Source organism: Cucumis melo, chromosome 4 (assembly GCF_025177605.1).
Source record: "Cucumis melo cultivar AY chromosome 4, USDA_Cmelo_AY_1.0, whole genome shotgun sequence".
Lineage (NCBI taxonomy): Eukaryota > Viridiplantae > Streptophyta > Magnoliopsida > Cucurbitales > Cucurbitaceae > Cucumis > Cucumis melo.
The window spans coordinates 4,185,450-4,204,441 of NC_066860.1; positions in this window are offsets into that span (position 1 = coordinate 4,185,450).

Consider the following 18,992-nt stretch of genomic DNA (forward strand, 5'->3'; position numbering starts at 1 on the left):
GAGGATGACAATCAATCTAACATCTTCAGGTATTTGCCATTGTTGATGATCACATAAGGGATTTATTTATCCTCTACATATTGAACTCAAAGTGCTATTCAAATAAAAATAGAAGATGTGGCTTTATTGAGAAATGCTTGATGGTCAAAACAGCACATGCATGCGAATACGATATTTGCAATATATCTCACATCTTGCAACTACAAATCTTCGAACGCAAGTACACAACATATTGAGTGATGTCATCGATGACCCGATATTTCATATTCTTAATGGGATTGACCTACATTGGTAGAAAAAATGTTGTATATAATTAATATGAATATGTATATAAACAATATATATGTAAGACAAAGTAAATGAAAAAAATATTTATTGATCGACTACGTTCAATTTGTTCCCTTATAAATTGCTCTAGGGATTTTGTGAAATCAGCAACTTGATAATCAACATCGTTCTTCTATAAAAAACCATTTATACAACATCATTCTCAAACCTCGAGCATGTAACATATTGATAATTTCTTAGCTTTAACCATGGAAAAATTCAAACTCTCTAATATATTAGTGGTCATGACATTATATCTCCTACGTGGCAAGTACGCACGAGACCATCTCGAAAAACCAATTGATTCTAACTCTTCATATATACTAGGTGCACCGATTCCAATAAGCACATCTTGTGTTCAAAGTCTACGAGATTATAAGCTTTGCCACATGTATGATGTACGATATCAACTATTCTTTTATATTTCAACTTCAGGTTCCTTAGTAAATGAACCACGCACATGTAATGTAAAACATTTGAAAATATTATCTCTATGGCTTTGCATATACTTTTATGTTTGTCAGATACGTCATTTCTTCCACCTATTATTCTCTTCAATTGGTTGCAAAACCATGTCCATGAGGAATCATTGTCAAAATCAACAACACAAAAAGCTGAAGGAAATATCTAATCATTAGCATCTAATTAATGTTGAAACAGTAAAAAGAGTATCAACGTACTTATGTTTTTTACTTGTTCCATCAATAAAAATAACAAGACAACAATTCTACCAATTAGAAATTGAAGCAAGTAATGCTATAAAGAAGTACATAAATCTACATTTAGCATCAATTTTGTATTCAATAACAAAACCTATGGAGATGAAAAATCGACATATTAATACAAGGAATAATGTAAAATATGTGACGTATTAGACATTATTTCATATATAGGGGTCTATATTAATGATATATTTGGGTTGTTGACATTCAACACGTAAGCAAATTCTTGTAACATCTCATATTAGTCCTCAAAAGATCCTCTAACTTCATCTAATGTTGCTTCACGTGCACACCAAGCTTTTTGGTCACTAATGTTTAAATCATGCTTAGAAAGAATGTAGTTGACTATATCTTTAGGACTACTCAACTCTGAACCAACTATACTTATTTCCTTTTTTATTAGGTTCTTGATAACAGAAAAAGAAGCTTGTTTGTTATCTGTTAAATAAACGTCTACAAAACATGTATGTACACCATCAAACCTAGTAACAACCCATAAGATTTATCCCTATGGAAACAACATGAATCACGTACTTACCATAAACATTCTTCAAATACTTCTTGTTTGATTTAACTGTAACGTATTGAAAGTTACCTCTAATGGCTTGTAAGGATTGTTTGAACAAAGCTTTCGTTGAAAACATGTCATGGACATTTAGTTCAAAAGTGGAAGATATCTTAGACATATCAATGTTTTAAAAAAATGACTCTCATCTGCATGGATGTCCATTTGAAATGAAATAGAAGATAAAGAACCCAAAGTAATAGCAAAAAGGCGAACAAAATGAACAATGACAACAATGTGTTGCTTCACATTAGATGTTATTATGTGGTAAACCCATTTAACATTATTATCATTGGTAATAGGCAACTCCTTCTTAAGGCATTCTATAGGACCTAGACAGAGGTATATATCAATATTATTCATATCGGTATATATCAATATTATTCATATAAATATAACTACCTAACTTGAATAGAAGACTATTGTATAAGTCTTGAAAAGACATATATTCATTCAATAATATTTCAAAAACACTATAACTCACTATAAGAAATCAGAATTTTTCCAACACACAAAACGGCGTTGGACAACGGAACGTCGGGACAAATGGCTATTCCCGACATCATGATCCATACATCGAAACATGGTGAAAACAATATTTTAATATCATGTTTGCTCGACATGTCATGAAAAACATAAAAAAAGTCAGTGCCGACGCTTCTCAAACAGCGTCAGAAATAGGAATATAGTTCCTGACAGTTTGCACAAGATGTTAGGATAAACCTGAATATTTATTATGTGTCAAAGCAAGATCTTCGAGGTTCCATGCATGGCGTCAAAAATAAGAATATGGTTTCCAACGGGTTGCATAAGATGTCAGGATAGACTCGACCATTAATTATGTGTCAAAGCAAGCTCTTTGAAGCTATGCATGGAGCGTCAAAGAAGCTCGTAAATGCGAAGCTCTCTTTTCAATCAACGAGCCCTATATTTGTTTCATCTTCCTCTCTTTTTGTCCGATCGGGGAGCCTCGTAAATGAAGCCGTACGATCTAGCCGACATCGTCTACCTTCGTGCATCGCACGTCCATCCGAACCGTTCTTCTCCATTCACGATCTGCATTCCAAGTTTCATCGTTTTCGTCGCACACAACCGTCGTCAAAGATTCGCATCTTGATCGATCTTCATTGCATCCCATCCATCCGCCATGCTTTGACGTCTTCAAAGAGAGAAAAAGAAGGAGACGATGTCTTCGATGGTCGTGTGCTGTGCCCGTCGTGCCTTGCCCTCGTCGCCATTCTTCTATTTTCAGTAAATTTTAAACCATTTACATTTTATTTTATATTTTAGTTTCAAACTAATGATAAATCTACAACTTATATTCAATAGAGAACGAGGGATATAACCACAAGTTTCATTAGGTCATAAATAGGCATTAGTCATTCATTCAACTGAAAGGAAAAAGAATGAAGAAAATGAGATGCTGTTGTATGGACATTTCAAATCTGGACATTAAGGATATTGCAAATCTGGACATTTGGTTCTATTGTATGTATGTTGATGTTGTTGAATGTATGCTGATGTTGTAGAATGTATGTTGATGTTGTTGAATGTATATTGATGTTTTTGAATGTATGTTGATGGTTGTTCTGTTGTATGTATGCTGATGTTGTTGAATGTATGTTGATGTTGTTGAATATATATTGATGCTTTTGAATGTATGTTGATGTTTGTTATGTTCTATGTATGTTGATGTTGTTGAATGTTTATTGATTCTTTTGAATGTATGTTGATGATTGTTCCGTTGTATGTATGTTGATGCTTTTGAATGTATGTTGATGTTGTTGAATGTATATTGATGCTTTTGAATGTATGTTGATGTTTGTTATGTTCTATGTATGTTGATGCTGTTGAATGTTTATTGATGCTTTTGAATGTATGTTGATGATTGTTCCGTTGTATGTATGTTGATGCTTTTGAATGTATATTGATGGTTGTTCTGTTATTTATTACAAATGTATGTTCTGTTGTATGTATATTGTATCTAATTTTTAAATCGAACTTGTTGTGTATTTCGGCATTATGTGCAATGGAGGAACTCAAACAGAGGAAGAGAAGTTAAACATTATTTTAACTAGTTTGATAATAGAGACACGGACAACATGTGCAAAGAGGGTAGTTGGACATTATTACGAGTCGTGTTCGGATATACAAGTTTGCATGAAACAGAAAGAACCCTAACACTGGTGGTTTAGAAAATTTATTAGGAAGAAAGGAGTAGAAAATGACAAGATAGAGAACCAAACAGGTAAGTCATAGAAAGTTCCTTACTTGAATATTAGGTAATATGCAAGTGAGAACCTTTCTATGGCTTACCTGTTCGGTTCTCGATCTTGTCATTTTCTTTAACTCCCTTCTTAATCAATTTTTTGGAATCACCAGAGTAGGGGTTGTTTCTGTTTGAAGCAACCTCGTGTTTCTCTTGACGCATCTTGTACTAATGTTCGACTTTCCTCTTTGCACATTTTGCCCATGTCCCTATGATTATACTAGCTACAGTGATGTTGAGACAATGTGTAGAAGTTGAGAAACTGGCGTTGGCACTTTTAATTATGTTTAAGTTTTCATTTTTACTTTGTATTATTGGTGTAATTTATATTTGAACTACTTATAACGTGTACTTTTTTAATATTTCAATTAATAATAAATTTGATTTAGTATTTTTGTAATTTTTTTTCAATTTTATGTTAATTCTAATTCAATTTAGAATTCTAATATTTTTTTATTAAGTTTACATTAATTAATAAAAGTTAGAAGTAAATTAACGTTTTTATTAATCTTACATTAACTAATAAAAAATAAAATCTGACAATACTATCGACGTTGAGTACTAGACAACGCCGACGCATACGACGACGTCGATAGTGATGTATTTGTGACACTGTTAACACTCATCGGTAGTTTCACACAGCCGACATGTTAACCATGTCGACGAAGAGTGCGTCGGCAGTAACCTTTGCCGATGCCATCCTATTCTCACGTTGAGAGGTGATGCCGACGTAATTCTCACGACATCCTTGCCGACGTTGGTTTCTATGTCGATGTATCCTCTCCCGACGTATTTATGGATTTTGTGATGCTAAGCTGCGTCGGCATACCTTCTTCTTGTAGTGATTAATGTAGTTGGAATCATTCAAAAATCCATCATAATATAATACAATTTTGGACATACCTGACAAGAAATAATACAAATATGAGTCGTTGCTTACGTATGATTTTATATATGCAATAGTATATAATCATCATAGAATAGAATTGTTTTAAATATGCACCGTTATATAATAATAATACTGCAAATTGACAACACATGATAAGAAATAAAAGAAATATATGCGTCACCTTTCGCGTCTTATTATAAATATGAAAATGTACATAATGAGCACATCATAGAATCATTTTAATTATGCAATGGTATATACTAAATAAGAAAAGGAAAATAAGTTTATTATATACCGTATACTATATTTAAAAAAAGAGTTCATTAACCGCATAATGGTATTTAAATAAGAAAGGAAAAAGAAGTTCATTATATGTTGTATACTACATTTCACAATTTAAGAAAGAAAATTAATAACATGAAATAATTAGTTAAAGGAAATGACTCGAAAGTTCACAGTGTAATTTTTATTAATCGAAAACTTCAACGAAAAATTAAATTGAAATGTGCACTTACCGGATAACTTGAAGGAGGATGACCGGAATAAAAAAAGATTTATCGGTGAGAGATAAATCAGATAGTTAAATTCTTCAGTGAAAGACGCCAGAAAGTGAACAGAGATCTTATTGAAGGAGATGGTCGTAGTTACAAGCCCTTTTTTCAATGTGCAATCGAGATAAATTTGTTACTTTTGTGAAAATTCTTCAAAATATGATTATCATATTTGAGTCAAATATATACCATAATTAAATTAGATCTCTAATAAATGACATACTATAAGTATGAAAATAAAAATATTTTATATTTAGTACATTAAATAGGTAAGTTATAGGAAATTTTTCATAAATATAACAAATCAGCAAAATATTTACAACCCGTGTGTAACAAAATGAAAAAGCCCATGAAGATGGCCATTTTTTTAAGTATTCCTGGTTTGCCTTTCCTTTTCATCTTTTTTCTTCCCTTCGATTTTTCTCTTTCCTTCGTCTTTCTTCTCGTAGATACCATATTTTGTCCTTTAATTTTATTTTTTATATTTATTTATTTTCTTTACTTTTTTATTTTATTTATTTATTTACTTTATTTTTACTAAAGAAAATTGGATTTGAATTTGAATTTAACTCTTAAAAAAACAAAAAAGAAATGAGAAAACAATATATATATATATATATATATATATATATATATATATATATATATATATGAATCTCACGTCTCCTTTCCCATTTAAATAGATAAGTTATAGGGAAATATATTTTTTTTGTTTTATCAAATTTATGAATTTCCTTTCTTTCTTTTCCCATTTGAATCTTGACTATGATCAATTCCAATGAATTTAATGATAATTTCCTATTTTTTTTAAATTTTTTTTTGTTGGAATTTCATTAAATTGATTTTACGGTTACTTTAAATTTGTTAGGTTGAGGCCAATTGAGTTTACTGTTGCTTCAAATTTAGTAGATTTAGGCCAATTGGTTTTATGGTGGCTTTATATTTGTTAGGTTTAAGCCATTAAATTTATTTTTGCTTCAAATTTAATAGATTTAGGTCATTTGATTTCAATGTTCTTTAAACTTATTAGATTTAGGCCATTTGAGTTTATTCTGGCTCTACTTTATTGTGCTTTAAATTTTTAGGTTTAAGCCAATTGAGTTTAGTGTTGCTTCAAATTTAGCTAATTTGGGTCCATTGGTTTCACTGTGCTTCAAATTTATTAGATTTAGGTCATTTGAGTTTATTTTGACTCTACTTTACTGTGCATTACATTTTGTAGGTTTAAGCCAATTGAGTTTAGTGTTGCTCGGGCCCATTGATTTTACTGTACTCTAAATTTAGCAAATTTAGACCAATTGATTTCACCGTGCTTTAAATTTAGCATTTTTGGGCCAATTGATTTCATTATGCTTCAAATTTATTAGATTTAGACAATTTAAGTTTACTTTGTCGTTTCAGACTTATTAGATTTAGGATTTAATCTGACTGTTGTTAAATTTTTATTTACTGTTTATTAAATCTGTTGTCTGTTTGATATAATTTATTAGACTTGTGAATGGGAGAATAGTTTATTAGGTTTGATATTTATTTCACAACCTGCATATTACACTTTGTATTTATTTCACCACCTGTATATTATCTTTTATTTTTTAGACTCTTTGTTATGTGAACCTTTGTAATTTAGTTTAAAAGATAAATTTTGGTAACCATTTTTATGGGTGTTGTAGGGTGCTAACACTTTTACACACAACTGACTCCCAAACCTTAAATCTGAATTTACCTAGACCAATATTTTTCTGGCTACCAATCACACCTTAATATGGTTGGTGACAACTTTGAACCTATTATTTATTAAGATTAAATAATCAAGTACGTCAGCTGGTCCGCATTGCGATCACGTGGCGACAACTTGTCGACTCCACTGGAGAAATTTGAAAAATGTGTAAGAGAGTCCAGTTGTTACATTTTTATCTTTTATTAGTATTCTATTATAATTCGTTGGTTCACTTAATTACTAATTTTTTTTTACTTTGATTTATATAGAATATTTTGTACTATGTTATTGGTACATTTTTTTAATATGTCATCATGCATTTTACACACACTCGCAAGCCCTCTACCTGGACTACAACCTTATAGGACTAGAATTGAAGATGGAGTAATGTTGACCTTCGTGGGGTTTCGACTCTCGTGCAAGCACATGAAAAATCCTCGCTCAGATTAATTCTTTTGTTATTTCATAAAATAACATTGGAATAAGTTTGAGGGTCTTTCCCTTCTAGGAATTTAGATGATACCAACACCATGACATTTTCTTTTTGGCATATTTTATCTAAAAGTCAAACTTTCCAAATTATTTTTATTTTCATTTTTTTAAACAAATTTACATTTTTCTCAAATTTTAAATCATACATATTTCTTTTGTTAAAAAAAGGGTTAAATCATAATATTGAATTTTTTTTTAGGAATGTTTGATTTAAATCATTATTTATCTCGGTTTCCTCAAAATTGGGTATTTGGCTTCAATCATACATACTTTAGAGGAGAGTAGTGTTTTCCTTGTAAAGGTATATGAAAACTTTTACATTACCTAAAATTAAATAATTTTTTTAAAAAAAAAATAATTGGGAGAGTAGTATTTACTTTCATTATGACCCTCGTAAAAGTGCATGAAAACCTTATTTACTTTTTCTTTTTAATTATTTTTTTATTATTTTTTTGTTTTTATTTGTGTTTATTTTTATTTTTTGTGCAAAGTGAAATGACTATATCTTTTTCTTTTTGCCTTTCTCTTTATCATAATTGTGCAAAAAAGAAACAGTTGTGAAACACCAAGATGTCTAATATGTCGATGCATTCATCTTTTGAATCTAAGTTTGATGAGCCAAGTGATGTTCTTAAATGGGCTGAAGAAATACCCCAAAAATTTGGGGATAGCATAAACAGTTCTTCTCAAGTATCAGTTCTATCCAGGTACCAACTTTCTTATTTACACAAAATGATTTAGCGAAACTAAAGATGACCTAGGAAGCATTGACACCCTCAGCATAGATTCATGTTCTTGAAAAAAAGTATGGACATATAGCAGAGTTGATGTACATACCGGTGAATTATTTTGTCTTAAGAGCCATAATTAATTTTTGGGATCCAACATATGATTGTATCACGTTTGGATTGTTTGATTTACTACCAACCATAGAAGAATATTAAGCTATGCTTAGCATGCCTAAAAAAGAAAGGGAAATTGTTTATTTCTTTAACCCTAAGAAAACAACAAAAAGGACTTTGTCAAAGTTTGTAGAAACTATCCATACCACAGAAATATGCCATTTGATTATCTAATAAATATTGCCCAAACTTACATTGATGAAGACAAAGGTCTTACTCTCTTGGCATTATGCATTTATGGAGCGATGATTTTTTCTAAGGCAAAATGTTATGTTGATGGGAAAGTGATCAGATTATTTTTTTTGAAATAGAACGAGGAGTCAATCCTATTATACCTATACTAGCTGAAACTTTTCGATCCCTTAACTTTTGTAGAAATAAAGGAGAAGGAAAATTGAATTGTTATGTTCCTTTATTATATATTTGGATATATTGCCCTATCAAATTTCCTGCAGAGTTTAGGTGTCTAAGGTTAGATTTCAGTAGCCCATGGAATTTAATGTGCAACAAAATTAGTGAGTTTGGTATGGCAGTTTAGGATACAACATATCCAAGGAAGGAGATATGGGTGTCTTTCTTTGCAACAGTGAATTCTGAAATGTGTCTATGGAAGGCTCAATGGATGCCTTTGAAGGCTGTGATATATAAATGTGGAGATTTTCATAGTGTGCCTTTGTTGGGACCATGGGGAGGTGTTAACTATACACCATTGTTAGTTTTGCATCACATGTGACTCAAAAAATTTATACCACCAACTCATAATCTACAAGAGTCTGACTTTTCATACAATCTTGAAGATTGTCAAGCAAAAAAATGTTCAGCAGTATGCGTAGGGAGGAAGATAAAAGACAAAGGACACTACGAAGGAGTTACTAGTAGATACGAGGCATGACAGGAAAACAGAAAGAAGAATGTAATAGTTACCTTAAGGGACGTAGTTGAAAGGGTAAAAGAGACAATCTTTGAACAACCAAATTAGTGGGTTGAGAAGAGCATAGAATTAGAAGAGAAAAATCGATTGTTAGAACAAAAGAACAAGAAACTTTGTAAAGAGATAAGTTAATGGATGGATCATGCGACTTATTTGCAGAAAGAACTCTAAAAGATCAAGAATTTTGAGGCGTTAGATAAGAAGATGAGGCGAATGAATAAAGCAAACAAAATCTTGAAAAATGAAAGGACAACATTACAGGCAACAATGAAGTCGTAAGATGAATATATAAAAGATTTAAAAAGTGGGAATGAGTATTTTATCGAGCTTGTAAATGATTTGAATACATCAATTGGAAAATGAGAAACATATATAATATATTTGGAAGCATACAATCATTCTCTACATCAAACAGTTGATAGCCTACATGTGAAGATGGCTAAGAACTCTGAAGAGTATGAGATACTGAATAATTATGCTCATTCCTTACACTATTAACTTACTACATTTCAAAATTCAAATGAGAGGATAGTGTAGGAATATGAGTTATTGAAGACAGATTACATGCAAATGAAGGTTGATTATGATCTGCAAATGAGAGATTTCGAGGTGCTAGTGGAATGTGAAGATCAAATGGTTGAATTTCTCAGAATGGTGGTCAGAAGAGCAAATGGTTTTGAAAAATAGGCAACTAATTTTAGGGTTAATTTTTTCTCAATGCAACCTCATACAGATGATTTGAATAGATTCTTGAAGATGATATACAGAGAACTCGAAAATTTTGCTTGTTTTCATTAATTTTTCGTTTTGCTATCGATGAAAATAAGAGTGTTGTTCGTTACATTTTATTTGTTTCGATTTTAGTTGTTTACATTTTGTTTGTTTGGTTTTATTAATGTATTTGAACTTTATATACTAAGATTTGTTTCTCTCTCTTTCTATCTCTCTATCTCTCTCCCCCTTTCTCTTTTACTTCAAAGTTTTCAAAATCATCAAAGGAAAACATAGCTCGTCCTACTCCGATTTACCATCTTTACAATAGGAGGTATAAAAGTTGAATCATGGAAGAACTAAATAAAGACATGGATAAAATGAGGCAAGAGATTAATAATCTTGGGGAACAAGTTTCAAAAATACTAGAAGTCCTTTCAATGGGAAAAGGAAAAGTCATTGTAGATACAGAACAATCAAGAAATTCAGTTCAAGACACCAATGACCCCATCTATCCTCTAGGATTCACGCCATGCCACATGAATCTTCTGCAGTCTCAAACCACTCAACACTCTGTTGCTATGAATCATTTCTTTGCTGTTGCACCTCCTGTCCCAGATAAAAAACCATTAGAAGCTCAAACTCAAATTCAAGACATGGGACAAAACGAGAACACTCCGGTCAAGCAAAAACTAGATGTTTTGGAAGAAAGGTTGCGAGCAATTGAAGGGACTAACGTTTATGGAAATATAGATGCAAAACAATTGTGCTTGGTGCCAAGTTTGATCATTCTAGCAAAGTTTAAAGTTCCAGAATTTTATAAATATGATGGATCATCGTGTCCAAGGGGGTTATCCTATAATATATTGTAGAAAGATGACAGCGTATATTGGTAATGATAAATTGCTGATCCATTACTTCCAAGATAGCTTGACTGGTCCAGCTAGTTTATGGTATATTCAATTAGATAATGCACACATTCATGTTTGGAAGGACTTAACTGATGCATTTCTAAAGCAATATAAGTATAACATGGATATGGCTCCAAACTATTTAAACTTGCAACAGATGGAGAAAAAGAGTTCAGAAAGCTTCAAACAATATGCTCAACGATGGAGAGACATGGTCGTCGAGATTCAGCCATCGTTAATGAATAAAGAAATGATATCTATGTTTATGGATACTTTGTAGGCTCAATTCTATGATCGAATGATTGGTAATGCAATAACTAATTTTTCTGACATTATTGTTATCGGTGAAAGAATTGAATATGGGATAAAGCATGAGAGGTTAGCAGAGGCTACAATTGAATATAGTGGAATAAAGAAAGAAATGATATCACAAACCTCTCTTTCTTTATTCAAGTAGTTCAAGAAATGATATCGATATCTAACAAGAAAGAAAGAGAGCTTTATGCAGTTTGTTTTCCTAATTCAGGAAAGCACAAATCGATTTTTGGCGAAAGAAAACATGAGCAAAATATTTCGTCGTGTATACGCATTTTTTTCATATCCCTTATAATAGCTAGTACCGGCTCATATCTTCTCTAAAACTCCAAAACCTGATAACTTAAATTCTCCTCAACCATTTATACAGGATCAAAGTAGCAAGACCAATTCAGATACATGGTGATTTGATCCAAATGTCTATGACTTATACAGAGCTTCTACCTCAACTAATTCAAAATCGATAGTTAACTCCTATTCCAATGATCCCTATACAACCTCCTTATCCAAAATCGTATGATTCAAATGCTCGATGTGATTATCATGCTGGAGGAGTAGACCACTCAACTAAAAATTGTTTGGCTTTGAAAAGGAAGGTGCAATCTCTAATTAATGTTGGATGGTTAAGCTTTAAAAGAGCTAGTGAGAAGCAGAATGTCAACGAAAATCCATTGCGTAATCATAAAAATTCAAAAGTGAATGTTGTGGATTACATTGTTAAAAAGAATAAAAATAAAATTCATGAGATAATGATGCCTATGGAAGCACTTTTTAAAGATCTTTTTGAAGCATGATATGTTAGTCAGCAATATTTAGACCCCAACATAAGATATGAAGGGTACGATGAAAGCAGATATTGTATATTCCATCAAAGAGTTGCAGGTCACGTTCTCTGATAGTGCTACAAATTTAGATCCAAAGTACAACAACTTATGGATTCAAAGATACTCACAATATGCAGAAAACAAATGAAAGACGAGATAAAATGTAACGCCCCAAAATTTGAGGAATTTAATTCTATTATCTTAAGTGTAATTTTGAAATTTTAAGTGTTATTTAAATGTTGAAGTATTTTACTTTATGGAGATTTGATTCTATTGGATATTTGAAAAATATCAAATAGTTGTTCAGTTCGAATTTATGTTTGTTTTGGTTATTTATGTTAGGTATTATTTTGGCTTAAGGATTAATAATTGTATTATGAAATAATATAGTTATTATGCAAAGATAGTTTGATAAGATAAAGATGATTGGTTGGTTGAGGAGAGAGAATATGTGATTTTATTTGGGAAAAGATAAAAAGAAGATAAAAAGGGAGATTTGTGGGTTTTAAATGAAGAGAGAGTGTGAAGATTTTGGGGAAAGAGAATAAAGAAAAATAAAAATAAAAGGAATTATTTTTATTTAAATAGGGTATTGGAATATGAGCATTTAATGCTCCATCATATTCTTCACCAAGGAAGAGAAAAGAGGAAAAAAAAAAGAGAAAACCCTAAACCTAACCCTAACCCTAATTCGCCGCCGCCGCTGTTCGACTCGCCGTAGCTGATCTATTCACAGTCGCCCCACCTTTGTAAGCAGCCCGTCACCTCCATCGTTCCACCGATTGTCGCGTCTCCGTCAGCATCTGCCGCAAGCCGTCGATCGCTGGCTCGCCGTCACGGTCGTCAGCAAGGGTCTCCATCGGTCGACGCGTCGCCTACCCAGCTGCGCACTCCCAAGTCATACGCACGTCTAACTCATGCCACCAGTCGCTCCGCACCGCGAACCAACCTAACCCGTGCCCTTCTCCACGAACCAATCTGACCCGCGCCCCTTCTTCGTGAACCGAACCAGGCGAGCTGCGTCTTCCTCCAAGTCAAGTCGCGCCTCCAGCCGCGAGCCGCGTCTGCCTCCCAGCCGAGCTGCCAAGCTTTTTGAGCTGCTTAGCCTGTTTTTTTTTTTTTTACCTTTTCCACCTATTTTGGTAAGTTTTGTTTGGGTCTTGGTTAATTCCCAAAAAATCTTAGTTTCTGGACCCGAAATAATTTAATTTATAAATTAAATTATTTCTCTTAAAGGACAGTTTGAACCAAGTGAATTTGGAGCGTGGGATTTCTCCAGTTAAGGGCTTATTCATTGCAACCTCGACCTCGGGTAAGTTATTTCGACTGAATTCTTGGGTCCTTGGTCGTTTGATGGTTAAGTTATGTAAATTGGTGTTTTCTAACTATTTAGGATGTCGTTGCTTGGAAAGCGTGATTTTACTGTTAGAATTCGTTTGAGCAAATCTCCAGGTAAGAGATTCTACTACTAGACATTCGAATTACATTCACGAGACTGCATGTATGAATATATGGTTATGTATCAATGGTAGCTAAGTGCATGACTCGAGGTTATTGAGAGAGAGGCGGATATTTTAAATGCGTTTGCTGGTTGATTTTATGGTTAGCGCTGATAGTATGTCGATGTTATTGCCTACGTCCTAATGACATAGTTTTGTGGTTGACGATGACATGATATGATATGGTATGGTATGATATGTTATGGCATGATTTGTTGTAGTATGACATGTTATGATATGATATGTTATGATGATGATATGTTATGTACATGCTATGGATAGGGTATATGTTAGCTTTACCTATTACAGTCGTACCCACACGAGTGTCCCTCAGGATCACCACTCTTTTTTATGACTGTGTAGCCCCACGGGATCACCAGTCTGACATTGACATTGACACAGACATGATTTGAGAGATCCGATGGGATCGCTCACACTTATGATTGCGTAGTCCGATGGGACCATCAGTTTGACATTGACATTGACATAAACATGATTTGATGATTCGACGGGATCACTCACAGCCCGATCATCTTAGGTGTTCCCTTGGGTTTACCAGAGGCCAACTTGTTCCTACGGAATCACAGATTTCATGTGTTCAGGAACGTGCCAGTTCAGGGCTACCACTCTTCAGGACTCTAATAGGAAGTTAACAGGCACCTAGCGGGACTAGTAGTGGGTCCCTTACTGAGTATTTTTATACTCACTCTTTCCATTTCTATTTTTTTCAGGCAGAGACAGAGGTAAGAGCAAATGCAAGCTGGCGAATGACCAGAAGTAACCATGGCGAGCCATAGAGATACGTTTGCTTCCGCTTTATGTCATAGTTCAGATTTTAGTAATTGCATTTTTATTTTATTCTTTATTTGTTATTTTACTTTTTTGAATTAGATAGGGCCCCAATTAGGATTTTATTTTTTGACTTATTTCTAAATACATTTTTTTATATTTTAATGAGAAATTCGAGGTTTTATTTTATTTTATTTTATTTTTTTCTATTTTAATTTTATAAATTTTATTTGTCTTTTAAATTAGTAATGACTTTGGCTTAGTATAAGGAGTTGGGTCGTTACATAAAAGACAGTAAAATATGTGCATTAATTGATGAAGTTTCAGAAAAGGAAGATTCCTTTTTACCAAGGCCTTGAACAGTCTTTTATCAAGAAAGTCATAATGAGTTAATTTTCTGCAATCCTAAAAACCTCATGATCCAAGTGTCGAGTCCTTTCAAATTTAAGGATCTAAAAGCCCCATGGTGGTATGATTTTCAAGTCAAAACAAGTCCTTCAATTGATAATATTATTGATATTAGCAGGATAACTCAAAGTGAAAGATGTTAGAAACCAGATAATTTAATAGCTCCTTCAAGTGGTCTGGTACTGGGGCAAAGGAGGAAAAATGAGAAAAGAAATGTGAATGAACTTGCAACGAGCAAGATGTAAAAATGCTTATCATTGAAAAAGATGTAGAGTACAAAAAGCTTATTACAGATGAGGAAGCAAATGAATTCTCGAAAATAGTAAAACAGGGTGAGTATAAGATCATAGAGCAAATGCATCATACTCCAGCCCAAATTTCTTTATTATCTTTGTTTTTGAATTCAAAGCCTCATCGCAAAGTACTATTAGATATTTTGAACAAGGTACGTGTTGGACTTGACATTTCAGTGGAAAGGTTCGGTGGAATTATTGGAAACATTACATCTTCAAATTTTATAGTCTTCACGGATGATGAAATTCCTCCTGAAAATTTAGGTCATACAAAAGCACTGCATATTCAAGTGAAGTGCAAAGACTATGTCATAGCAATAGTTTTAGTGGATAACATATCAGCTCTTAATATTATGCCTAAGTCTACACTATTGAAGCTTCCAATGGACATGTCACATATAAAACCAGGTACTATGGTTGTGAGAGCTTTTGATAGACTACGTAGAGAAGTAATGGGTGACATTGAAATAACACCCACCTACAGTTTTTTATTAGGACGTCCTTGGATTCACTCGATAGGAGTGATGCCATCCCCATTGCATCAAAAATTGAAATTATTGTTGGGAGTAAGAAGATTGGTTGGATGGGAGAGGAATATTTCTTAACACTACAAGAAATAACATAAACGATAGCTAACGAAAAACGCTATAATAGACTTTTTATAGCGTTTTTCGAGAGTCCTGACAGCCCATGTTATTAAAAGTCTGGCTCTTTTTATAGCGTTTTCTCGAAGCTATAACTAGTGCTATTGTAGAGTTTGAAGATATAGCTTATATACGTTGCTATAAAAACATTTGATAGCGTTTTTCGTTAGAGCTATAATAAATTAAGTTAGCTTAAATAATGTGTTATCTTTAATATGTAATAGCGCTTTCTCGACGCTATAGTATAGTATTTATAACTATAATTTTCAGCTATAATAGCCTTTTTTCGATGCTATAATATAGTATTTATGACTATAATTTTCAGCTATAATAGCCTTTTTTCGAAGCTATAATATAGTATTTATAACTATAATTTTCAGCTATAATAGCATTTTGTCGATGCTATAATATATTGTTTATAACTATAATGTTTAACTATAATAGCTTTTTTCGACAGTATAGTATTTATAGCTATGATTTTTAGTAATAATGCTATTTAATCGTTTTCAATCAAAATATAGGTAACATTTTTCTCAAAAATCTATAAAACCATTCATAATGTACTAAAATTACCAAACAATGTAGTCATTCTAAATGTACCAACCATACACATTACCAATCAAAATACACATATTAGTAAATAATGTATGAACCGCACAAATTAACCCTCAAAATACAAATAAAGTTCATCATAAGTCTACAAGCAAAGTTCGTCATAAGTGTACAATCTTTAGTCCTCTGGTGAAGAAGACTCCATTTCATTCACCTACATAAATTTATAAAACATATATTAATTAAACAAGTATAGAAAATCTTTAAAAAATGTAGACAAAAAATATTAGAATTAGACAACATACTAATGATCACTTTATCAGATGGCCATGCAACTGTACTTCCCAAAGCTTCTTCAATACATGTCATTTATGATGTTGGCCTCCACAAATATGCGTTTGGTTTCTTTGCTACATCAATCCATACTCTAATTTCATGTGGACCAATAGGAATATGATGGACCATAGCAGTTGGATCATTAGAAGACCATCTTCCTTCAGCAACAATCTCTCCCGAGCCATACCAATCTAATAACTTGCACTTAGTTTGACTGTTGTTATTGATACTCTGTGAAAAGACAAATATGAGATACTAGAATAAGAAGATAATGACATCATAAACAATTTTCATCCTATTACAAATAAATTTACCGATGGAGAAGGCATTGGAGGAATATTTAGTTGCTTAAGCACACTTACAGTAGCATTTGAAAGTTCCTCACTTGGTTCAGTCTATGATAATCACATATGAAACCAAAAATATAGTTAACTACTACGAGAAAAAAAAGAATCTAAGTTAGTAAAAGAAAAAAGAAATACCTGTTTCTTTAAATAAGATAACATAAGTGCTTTCATTTCGATCATTTCATCTTTCATTGTTTTCATTTCTACCATTTCTTCCTTCATCTTCAAATATTCTTTTTCAAGAACCTTATACTTGTGATCTTGTTGAGACAAAAGAGATAGTTTTGAACGAGTCACACCAAACCCAAATCCTCTTACATGACCACGATCGGGGCCAAGAAACTTAAAGCATCATCAACCACGTTTGTTGTTGAAACTGTCATCTCAGCCTCAGTTTGTTCAATACGCTCCTAGCAATATATAAACAAACAGACCTTAACAATTCTTAAAGATCTAAGCTTCTGTAACTTTTAGCTACTGTTTTAAGCTGCTGTTTTATTAAAGATGTAAGCTACTGTAACATAATTCTTAGTGGACTGTAGGTATTTTGGCTTGCTGTTTTGTAACTTTTACCTACTGTTTTGTAATATATATATACACTTCTAGCAATATATAAACACATATCTAACATTACACTTAGTCAAAGTGATGTTCAGCAATTCTTTAATACAAGTTGTTCAGCAATTCTTTAATACAAGTTGTTGTTGCTGTTGTTTACTGTTTGATTGGTGGTGTGTTGTAGGTTTGGAAAGATGTGGGAAAAGTTGTAGGCTAAGATGGATAAACTACTTGAGACCTGATTTGAAGAGAGGAATGTTTTCACAACAAGAAGAGGATTTAATTACTAGATGGATAAACTATAATTGTAGGTGAACACAAATGTCTAAATCTGAACGTCAATATGCAAATAGGTGAACATAACAAGTTGTAGGCGTTTCAGCAATAATGTTCTAAATATATTTACTAGAGGGTTTTATTTTATTTATTAAAATAGAGTAAGAATTTCCCATTTAATAAAATAATGTGAAGGAAGACCAAAAATTGATTGGATTTCGTAGTTGAAGAAAGAGAGAAAGAAAGAAACTGGAATTGGAATGTAAAGTCTGTCTTTTTTATTTATTTTCTCTTTCTTCATCCTTTATAGTTGCAAGTCTTCCTCAAATTTCTGTCTAACCTTGCAAATCCCAACTGTCCAACCGCGTCTTCAAGATCCAGCTCCGAAATCTCCATTAATATCTCTTCTTTCCTTCATATACCCATTTCAATTCAGTTGTTCTTCCTTAAACCTCCATCCCTCTTCCTTTCTTCTTCTTCTTCTTTTTCTTCTTCTTCTTCTTCTTCTTCTGTTTCACCCAACAAAAACTACTTCAATCCTTTTCCATTCAAGGCCATGGTTGTGGCCACCATGTCGTGGCTTTCTAGCCCAATCAAAGGCACCACCAATCAAACCCTTCAATTCTTTTTCCATGATAAATCCACTCCTCCCACTCTCCGTATTCTCTGTTTTGACACTGCTAAAACCATGGCAGCTCTTATTTCTCTCTGTTTTGGAACAAATAGCTTTATAGAATTTTTCTTTTTTCAACAATTCAAGGGTTGCTTAGATCCTTTTCACTTGATTCTTGGAATGTAAGAATTTGAACTTTGTTGTTTATGAGTTTTCTTCTCTTCAGCCAACTTTCTGAGTTAGTCAAATCCATTATTGCTTATTTGATAATCTCTTGGACTGATTTCTCTACTTATTTCATTTTAAAGGTTGTGGTTAACATTGGTGGATTATTTATAATGGAAAATAGTCGTGGGGTTTGAGAGTTATGATTGTTTGTGGATAATTTGAATAAAGTTTATATGAATACATATGATTTTTGGTTGAATATCAAAAATCATTAGAAAAGCTAAAGATTCTTGCACACAGAAAGACCCAACAACATATATAATTAAGATACCAGAAGATTCAATAACGATAATCAAGTCTAAGAATACGAATAGAAATTGCAA